This window comes from Nematolebias whitei, chromosome 21, assembly GCF_014905685.2.
Source record: "Nematolebias whitei isolate Nwh7 chromosome 21, NemWhi1, whole genome shotgun sequence".
Classification (NCBI taxonomy): domain Eukaryota; kingdom Metazoa; phylum Chordata; class Actinopteri; order Cyprinodontiformes; family Rivulidae; genus Nematolebias; species Nematolebias whitei.
Window position 1 is genome coordinate 26,073,547 of NC_056518.1, and position 9,399 is coordinate 26,082,945.

The 9,399-nt window shown below is 34.0% G+C and overlaps 1 protein-coding gene across 1 annotated transcript in view; it reads left to right on the forward strand.

Moving 5' to 3' along the window:
- Window positions 1–9,399, forward strand: part of LOC119427204 — a gene marked incomplete at its 5' end in the record, with an annotated part of 94,422 nt that overhangs the window by 7,600 nt on the left and 77,423 nt on the right.

The window sequence follows — 9,399 nt, forward strand, 5'->3', positions numbered from 1 at the left end:
CTCCCCACCATCACAGACATCTACACCTCCAGATGCAGGAAGAGGGCCACCTGCATCATGAAGGACCCCACTCACCCAGCACACACACTTTTTGCCCCACTCCCCTCAGGAAGGAGGTTAAGGAGCATTAAGTGTAGAACCACTAGACTGAGGAACAGCTTCTACCCTGAGGCTGTTAGACTCATGAATCTCTAACTAGAATAATCACTGTGAAAAACCATATCATGTTGCTGCTGATCTGTTTCAATGTTGATGTGTTCATGCGTGCACATCTGCTCACAGACTCATGTTCATGTTTGTGCTGATGTTCAATGTTTTATGTTATGAGTGCTTAGTGTATATTTAGTTGATGTTTTTCTTAGTTCATATCTTAGATGTTATTACTGTTTTTCTTATACTTTTTATTGTTGGATGTAACTGGGACCCTGTGTACATAATTTCGCTCCACCACATGTACCACATGAGGTGCGAATGACAATAAAGAAACTCTGACTCTGACTCTAAACAGCATGGGATAAATTTTCATTGTTATGTTGATGATACACAGTTATATTTGTCCATGAAACCCAATGAAACCAATCAGCTACTTAGACTACAAGCATGTCGTAAAGACATAAAAACCTGATAACACTTAATTTTCTGCTTTTGAATACAGACAAAACTGAGATTTTGGTTTTTAGACCAGAGCATAATAAATTTTTCAGTCTTTCGCCCTCCCTGGAGGAGACTAATCTGGCCTCCAGCTCTAATGTTAAAAATCTTGCCGTTATTTTTGATCAAGACATGTCTTTTAACCCCCACATTAAAAACGATACTAGAACCGCCTTCTTTCATTTGCGTAATATCACTAAAATTAGAAACATCTTATTTAAAAATGATGCAGAAAAACTGGTTCATGCATTTGGCACGTCCAGACTGGACTATTGCAACGGTTTATTATCTGGGTGTCCAAATACTTCTTTAAAACATCTTCAGTTGATCCAAAATGCTGCTGCCAAAGTCTTAACTGGAGTTAGTGGGAGAGATCATCTCTCTCCAGTTTTAGCTTCTCTCCACTGGCTCCCTTGTCAAGTCCAGAATTGAAATCAAAATCGTACTTCTAACCTACAAAGTTCTCAACAACTTATGTTGTTAAGAACCAACATCATCTGTGCAATTGCTTCCCACAAAGGTCATTAAATGTATTAGATTAATACTTAGGGAGCCTGAAGTCAAAATAACAGCTACTGTATATTAAAGTCAGCATCCAAGTTTTCCCATCAAACACTAACATGCATCAATACAAGCAGCACTTTATGTTTATGGGGCTGGTTTTATGATTAATGAATGCAGGTTAAATTGAAAAAGTTTAAAGCACTTCTATGTTCTTTATATTTTACTTCCATGGAGGCTTTCTTGTAATATCTTTTAAGTGATCCTGAATAATAATTTTCTAAGCTTTCTGAAGGTCATTTAAAGATTTTCTTAGTATTTTGGCAGTTTTTTCTACAAGTAAAAAATGAGGGATGAGTCAGGACTTTTGTACAGAAAATGTTCTTTGGTAAGAAGAGCTACTGAAGAAAACTACTTTCAGAATCCAATAGTTTTTTTTTTTGTTTGTTTGTTTATTTTATATAGCTTCTACAATACCGTAATTTCCGGTCTATAAGCCTCTACTTTTGTCAAACGCTTTGAACCCCACGGTTTATACAATACTGCAGCTAATTCATGGATTTTTTTTCTCCCCCCGACGAGATAATGAGCTTCTTCTCACGAAAAACATTTAGCTTCGTCACACCTGGGCGCTCACAAAGCTGCCCAATACATGCCCCTCTTGGAGGGTGGGTCTTTGTATTTACCAAATTTAAAATCAGTGTTGATTTTGTTTTTCTTAAAAACTGAAATCTGAGAAGAATAAAAAAACAGCCATAGGGTTTTTACTTTTCCTGCGTCTCATTTCTGTCTTCTTGTCCCTTCTCCTCTTCCTTCTTGGGCTTTAAAAGCGTGGGTTCCAGTCCGAACGTCTCCTGCAGCCGTGCATAGAGGTCAGTCCGGTTGTAGACGTGAAACTCAAAGCCATTGACCGTCACATAAAGCCTGGTCTCTGCCTTTGGATCTGTTAGAAAGACAAGGAGACAACTGGTGGCCTGACATCGGCAGACAAACTGAAAAATGACTTATAGTTTCTGAGAAGTATGATTACAGAATGCAAAATAAAATCCCTTTATGAAACAAGATGTGGAGCATCACTGAGCAACAGGTACCAATGATGCTCTTCACACTGTATCAAATAAGTCTGATTGTCCTGCATATTGTGATAAAACAAGCACACATCTAACAAAGCAAATAAATTCTCATATTTGTCCATTTTACACATTAAAGTTTACCTTTAAAAGTCCTCAACTTAAGAAGGTTTTACCCGTCAGTCAAGTTTAAACTGAAAAGATGCACATTTTTCTCTGCTCACCATGTTGTTTCTGTTTTGGGTTGTACATTTTCCACCAGCGAAATATGAGAAAGCCATCTTGTATCCTGCAACACACAAAGACAAATATTAAATGGTAAAGTAAGCTACGAAACACCAAAGTGACTTAAAGCATAAACAACAGATGAGTTACCTGATAGACATGTCCTGGTTGATGAAGTAAACCTCTCTGAACATGACTTTCCCTGACAGCACTGAGAAGGAGAAGGAGCCTGCGCACAAAGAATCAGGCAGTTAGTCTGTTTAACATACTAAATAATGTTGCTTTTACAAACTAAAATATCAAACATTATTTCAGTACGTCTGTTTGGAAGCAATCGGTTTCAGTTAAAGACAAACTAGTTCATTAAACCATCGAACCAAAAAGTAATTAAGTTCTGAGTTTTAAAACAATGTGAAAGCGTATTTGATTAGGATAATTAGAGATTAGGATCTATTTCACCAAGTGTTAAAGAGGCTGTCGGAGACGGAAAGATGAAAACAGAAACTGATGTAATTTTCAATCCACCTCATTTGGTATGTATTTTTTTTTTCCGTCTTGATCAGTCCAAGCTGACAGAATGACAGCACCTCATGCTTTATCATCCCAGCTGACACTTTGTCATGTTTGGGGAGGTGAAACTTTTGTGCTGATTTGCAGAAAAAAACTAAATGTACCAAACTAAAGACTGAAACAATGCAGGAAAACTTGTTGTGACTGATGTTTTCCCCTCAGCTCAGGTTGAACGCAGGTCGTTTAATATCTCTTCCTTAACAAGCTGCAGAAACAGGTTGATAGAATAAAAATTTTCTGCTTGTGGCTAAAGTTTTACTCTTAAATTGATTTATTTTTTACTGCTGCAAGTTTATCCAGACTAAATTTATCTGTGTCAACTCCTACATCAGATCCAATCTTCTGTACCAACGTAAATGAGGTGAAATTCAAATCAGCCACCTTAATCTTTGTTTCCCCCCAGAACTGCCCTAAACCACCAACATTTCTTCTTGCCAAAGTGTTTTCACAAATACCTGAAGTTCAGCCTAGATAAGGGAAATTACATTTAAAAAAAAACATCAAATTAAAATAAAAATGAATCAAACAATCAAAATATCATGATTAAGTGACTTTTAGGTGTCAGGTCATCCTCATAAAAATATATTTTTTCATATTTGTATGCAGTCAACTTCAACTGCTTTAAATTACTCTATTGTTTGACATGGAGTGCATGTCAAAAAGACATAAAGATGCTCTGATTTGTTTATTGATATTTACTTTCTTGTATGTGGAGTGTTTGAGATCACTGTAAGAGAAAGCTTTACCGTAATTTCCAGACTATAAGCCGCTACTTTTTTCTCAGGCTTTAAACATTGCTTATGCAAAGCTGCGGCTAATTTATGGATTTGATTTTATTTTTTTGACGAGCTAACGAGCTTCATGCAGCCAAAACATTTAGCTTCGTCACAACCGAGCGCTCACATAGCTGCCCAATACACATCGCTCTTGGGGGATGGGTCCTCGTGACTCAATGAAACTACCAGTATAAATAAAAGTTTAAAATAAATGGAGGACATTTTTATGGAGGACAGCACAAGCTGTTCTACATTATCAATAGAAGATAGCTATCTTTCTGGTCCTAATGGTTTTTTTTTTAGCCCAGCCGTGTTACAGGCACTATTCAGAAAAAAATAACCATTACTGTACTTATTTGTGTATGTTACCAGTATGTATTTAATTAAAAGTTTTTAAAAATCCTTCTGTGTAAATTTCTCATGTTTCAATGTGGACACCTGCGGCTTATACACAAGTGTGGCCTATATATATGTATACGTTTTGTTGTTGTTTTTGTGTGTGTGTGTGTGTGTGGCTTATATTCAGGTGTGCTCAATAGTCTGTTAAGGTAGATGCTAAACATTGCAGAGTTTTGGTTGAATTGATGACTAAGGTGCCTTATAATTCTTTTTTGTTCTTTTTTTTGTCATTTATGTGCAGAAATCTTATCTGAAATTGGTTAAACTTTACTGTTCAGACTAACCAAAGAGATCGTATCTCATTAGGGGTTCAGCAGACAGACTTAAAGTCTTTAACACAAAAGTGTTGGCAGCCCCCACTCCCCCACTGTGTGACAGAAATGATGTACTCACCGATGTGAATGTAGCCATCCTTGTAAAATCTGTTGATGATGCGGGTAAGAATGAAGCCAATGTTGCGTGAATTATAATAAGTTAAATAAATGATCCATCCACAGGACAGAATGGTGGCTGAAAGAGATAGAAAACAACATAACGCTAGTCAATGAAACTCATTTTCTATTAAGCTTACGGACATTTTTTTTAATTAAAACTGCTCACTCACTGTTAAATTGAAATAGCAAACTTAATAATGACTCATATCAAACAAGAAATGACACATTGGTAACTCTTAAATTGTCCTTAGCTGTGAGTGAGAGTGAATGGTTGTTTGTCTCGTTTGTTTATGTGTCCCTGTGATGGACTGGAGACCTGTCCAGGGTGTCCCCCGCCTCTCAAACAGTGACTTTGGATATGGGCACCAGTGACCTCCACAACCCGAAAAGGAAGAAGCGAGTAAAGATAATGGATGGATGGATAATTTGTATGCTAAGAAAGGAAACACTATGTATAGCATTAAATTATCAATATTTTTGATTATATATTTTTTGTTTTTGTCAATTCACCTAAATGTAAGAAAACCCAATCACATTACAAGGTTATATATTTAAATGTTTACAGTGGTCTTGTTAACACACAACTTAACACTAGCAAGACATACTGAACTGCCTTTTTCTATGTACAGCATAAGAAATATTATAGCAGCTATGTCATTTATGTCAAATTTCACTTTATTATTAAAAAAAATGGATGGATTTGTGTAAAGTCAATATTTGCACCTAATAAGATAGCCAGCAATACTAAAACTATTTAGATTAGTATATAACATTTATGCACAACAAGAGGAAAACATAAATGCCAACTTACAAATTCTTTGCATTTATATATAGTGTATAACACTTTCACACAGTATCAAGGGAAAAGTATATTTTAAACTAGCTTTTGAAGCTTCTTACCAACTAGGAGCCAGATGAAGTTTGAGTTGTGCTTGTTGAGAATCGAATCCAAATGTTCAATGTTGAGGAAATTGTTGGTGTCATTGCTTTTGGTTGCATCCATGGCTACAAGCTTTTAGTCTTTTTACAACTAAAAACAAACAAACAAAAACAGTCAACATGTTACTTTTATGGAGGGACAATAACGTGCATTAGTTAACAAAATCATTTAATGTGATTTTCGAGCTTCAAACAGTTCAGCAATGTCTATAAAATAATAACAGTAAGGCAAATAAAATAAAATAAAATACTACACAAGTTAATTAAAATGATAATAAAATATCACAGTTTAATAAAATATGTTGGGAAAAAAAATGTATTTTTACTACAAATATGTTCATTTTACAGAACTCCAGTGCAAAGCTTCTATGAAAAACTTGACAAATGACATCAACCATATGTAGTAAAAGAAAATAATAATAATAATAAATAAAAGCACAAAGATTAATGGCCAAAATTTTAATTTAGGTATTTACTTCTATTGTCATCCATCACTCAAAACAATGTTGATAAAGTATTCCAGTTAAAAAATGAACAATAACAGACATGTTCAGAAAATGAACTGCATGAATATGCTGCTAGCATTAATTGACACTGGCAAAGCATTTTTATTTAAACAAACTACATTAATACCTCCTTTTATATATTGTGTATATTTAACATTAAACACTAATCTGACTTTAATCTGACTGTTTAATTTTTTGTGGTAAATAGTTTAAAACTTGTACAATAAGTCTGTAAATGCAGCTAAAATAACAATAAAGGTGACAGAAGCTGTAGTAGATAGCTTAATTTCTTCTGGTAGTTATGTATTAGTTTTTAAAACAGATAAAATGGCAGTAAACATACAAGATGGGGTCAGTGAGTTCAACACAACTTCACAGGTTTAAGAAGTTTAATTTGCTAGAATAATAAATCAAAACATTTTTGACAGCTATTTTTTGACCAATTAAGTCGATTCTTGAGTGGTGGTACTCAGGGGCTCATTATGAGGTAACAGAAAAGGTTTTTTTTATTATTATTACTTTCTAACATCTTACCTAGATTGAGCAAAATCCAAAATTTGTCAGATGAAACCTGAACAAACAACATTCTGGAAACAAATCACCTATAGCAATATGGCTAAAATAAATCAGAGCATGATGAGCTCATTTATGTTTGCAGGAGAAAAGGCGCAGTGTTCTATAAAAAGCAGTGAGTGACTAGAATGAATTACAAACCAGATTTTTAGGTACAATAATCTCGTCATCTGAACAAAACAAACACGCAGGCTTAGACAAGAGCATAACGACCCCAAAAGTGCTTAAAATGTACAGCAATCCACCACTAAAAGGATTAACTGAAGTATTTTTTTCTTGACACAACCAACAGAATCTACTGACTGATCTCAAAAGAGAAATGCTGGGGCAAGATAGGAACTGAAAGACTTTCAGCTGTCATGAGCGCTTACAAAGTTTAAATTAAGCCAAAGAAATGTCCTGACCAAGCAACTTTCTCAAAGTTTTCAAGATTGCCCTATTTTTATCAGTTTTTAAAACTTGAATAAAAGCTCAATAGGTGAAGATAAGGTTGCTTAAAATACTAAAGAAATGATGCATTATAATTACTTAGAAAAGAAGCTAATATTTGTAATGTTTTGCCATACAGTAATTTAAGTTTTGTAATAGGAATCTGGTGGAACTGAATGTTTCTGGTTATGCTGTAAAAAGCAGGAGTACAGGACCTGCAGAAACAAATCCACACCTAATCCATATGATCTGATGTTAGATGAAAACCACCTAGTTGTAACAACATTGTGTGCTACCAACAGAAAAAAAAAAACATTTATAAACTAGTCTTGTGCATTTAACAAACTAGAATGTGGTTATCTTTTACATTTTGCTTTTAAGATTTTTTTTATTTATTTATGGAGTCTAGGTTAAATAAAGAAAACTGACTCCAGGAACCTGTTAGAAGCTGATCCAAGTTTGGGAATGTTTTGTTTGTTTAGCTCTTTAGTTTTAGGTACATGTAATTTCTTGTACACTTACTATCTGAAATCCAATCTATTTTTAATCAAACTGACATTCCTGTCTGACAAGTTTGGAGTGAATTATGAAACATACACACAAATTATTCTGCCAACCAAAAAGACAGCAGCTGTTTAGGGACTCACTAGAATAAATCACCGTCATCTTATGTTTTCAGTTTTGCTTTGTGCATGATCACACAAGTTCAGCACAAGTAATTTGTATCTTAACTGAAAAGCATATAAATTCATTTGAGCCACAACTGCTTCATATAAACATTTTAATACCAACACATCTTGCATTCAAACAGACTAAGCCAATCCCTGCTACTTGGGATGTAACAGATTGTCTTATCTGTGCAATATATATAAAGGATCGTATTTTCATGTTTTGAAACTGAAAACACTAAATTTAATCAAGCACATCGTCATGACAAAATGGAACACACGACTAGACAAACTAAATATGTAAACGTAGGCCAGGTGTTTTCTAAATTATACCTGAACCTCAGATGTGTTTGGGAATGCAGAGTAATAATACCTGTGAACTGGTGATGCTAATAATCCAAATCTTCAGCAATATCCTGATTCCTGACAACTTTTATTTGCTTTAACGAACATCATATTAACGCCTTTTATTTGATAACCAGCTTTAACATTTCAATGAAACGCAGCTTACATACGCATCGGTTACCAGATGTGTATCTCGTTCATACAGTTGTTATTAGGAGAACAACTAAATTAACGTTAGCAACAAGGCTAGTAGCCAGCAAGCTAACCACTGAAGGCCGCACCTTATAACTTCTCCATTTTCATAAGATAAATACAAGTCCATTAGTGCGCATAACTTACCTTATTATCCTTAACGTAGCATGTCGTTTCATCTTTGCTTCAGTTTTTTAAGCGTAGCTGCCCTTTTTGTCGTTGTGACACAGCTAGCATCCTCTGTTCAATATTTACAAGCAGAAAGCCAGTTAGCTTCCCTTCCTGATCTGTCAAACACTATTACGAAATTAACCAATAGGAAACAGAGCGTGTCAAGAACGGACCAATTGCAACAAAGCTATTTTAGGCCGCGCCTACTGCTGACTGATTTTGACCAATCAGCAAGAGGTTTTTAAACTATGGGGTTTAATCCAAATTTTTGTATTATATTTGCTTTTTAAAACACGTTATAGTTTTGTTTTTTGTTTTTGTTGAAAAAAAAAACACACATTTAAAATGGCTACAAACATGTTTTATTTTTAATAAAACAAATAAATCTATTATAGTTTGTAAAATGTAATGTCAGTGAGAAATTATGTAGGAGTAAAAATATGTATTGTTTTTTTTTTTGTCATCATAAAAAGACCTATTGTTTTTTGACAGTGAAGCTAGAATATAAATCTTTTTTGTTCAATAATTGTGTAAATCTTGTTTTTAATGCTTTGATTCTTTATGCTATTTTTAAACAAAAATTTATTTCCCCTTGTATTTACAAATTTAAAATGTTTTTTTTTTTCTCACATTTATCTGCTTCCTGACTGAATAAAAATTAGAATAGAAAAGAAAATAATCCAATCACCTTTACTGTAACATTTATCAAAAATACTACAAAAGTTGGGCAAAACCACAAATAATCATCACTAAAACATAATAATAATAAACGCTTCTAATAATGATTAAGCGCGTTTTGGTTTTTCCACATGCTCACATCTTGATAAAAGCTTGTAAAATGTATTAGTTTACATAAATTGCAATAAAATAGATACTTACTCACATACTTACTTACAATAAAATAGATTTGTAGAGTTAATGAGATGAAATTTTTGGGTGTAATCATTGAT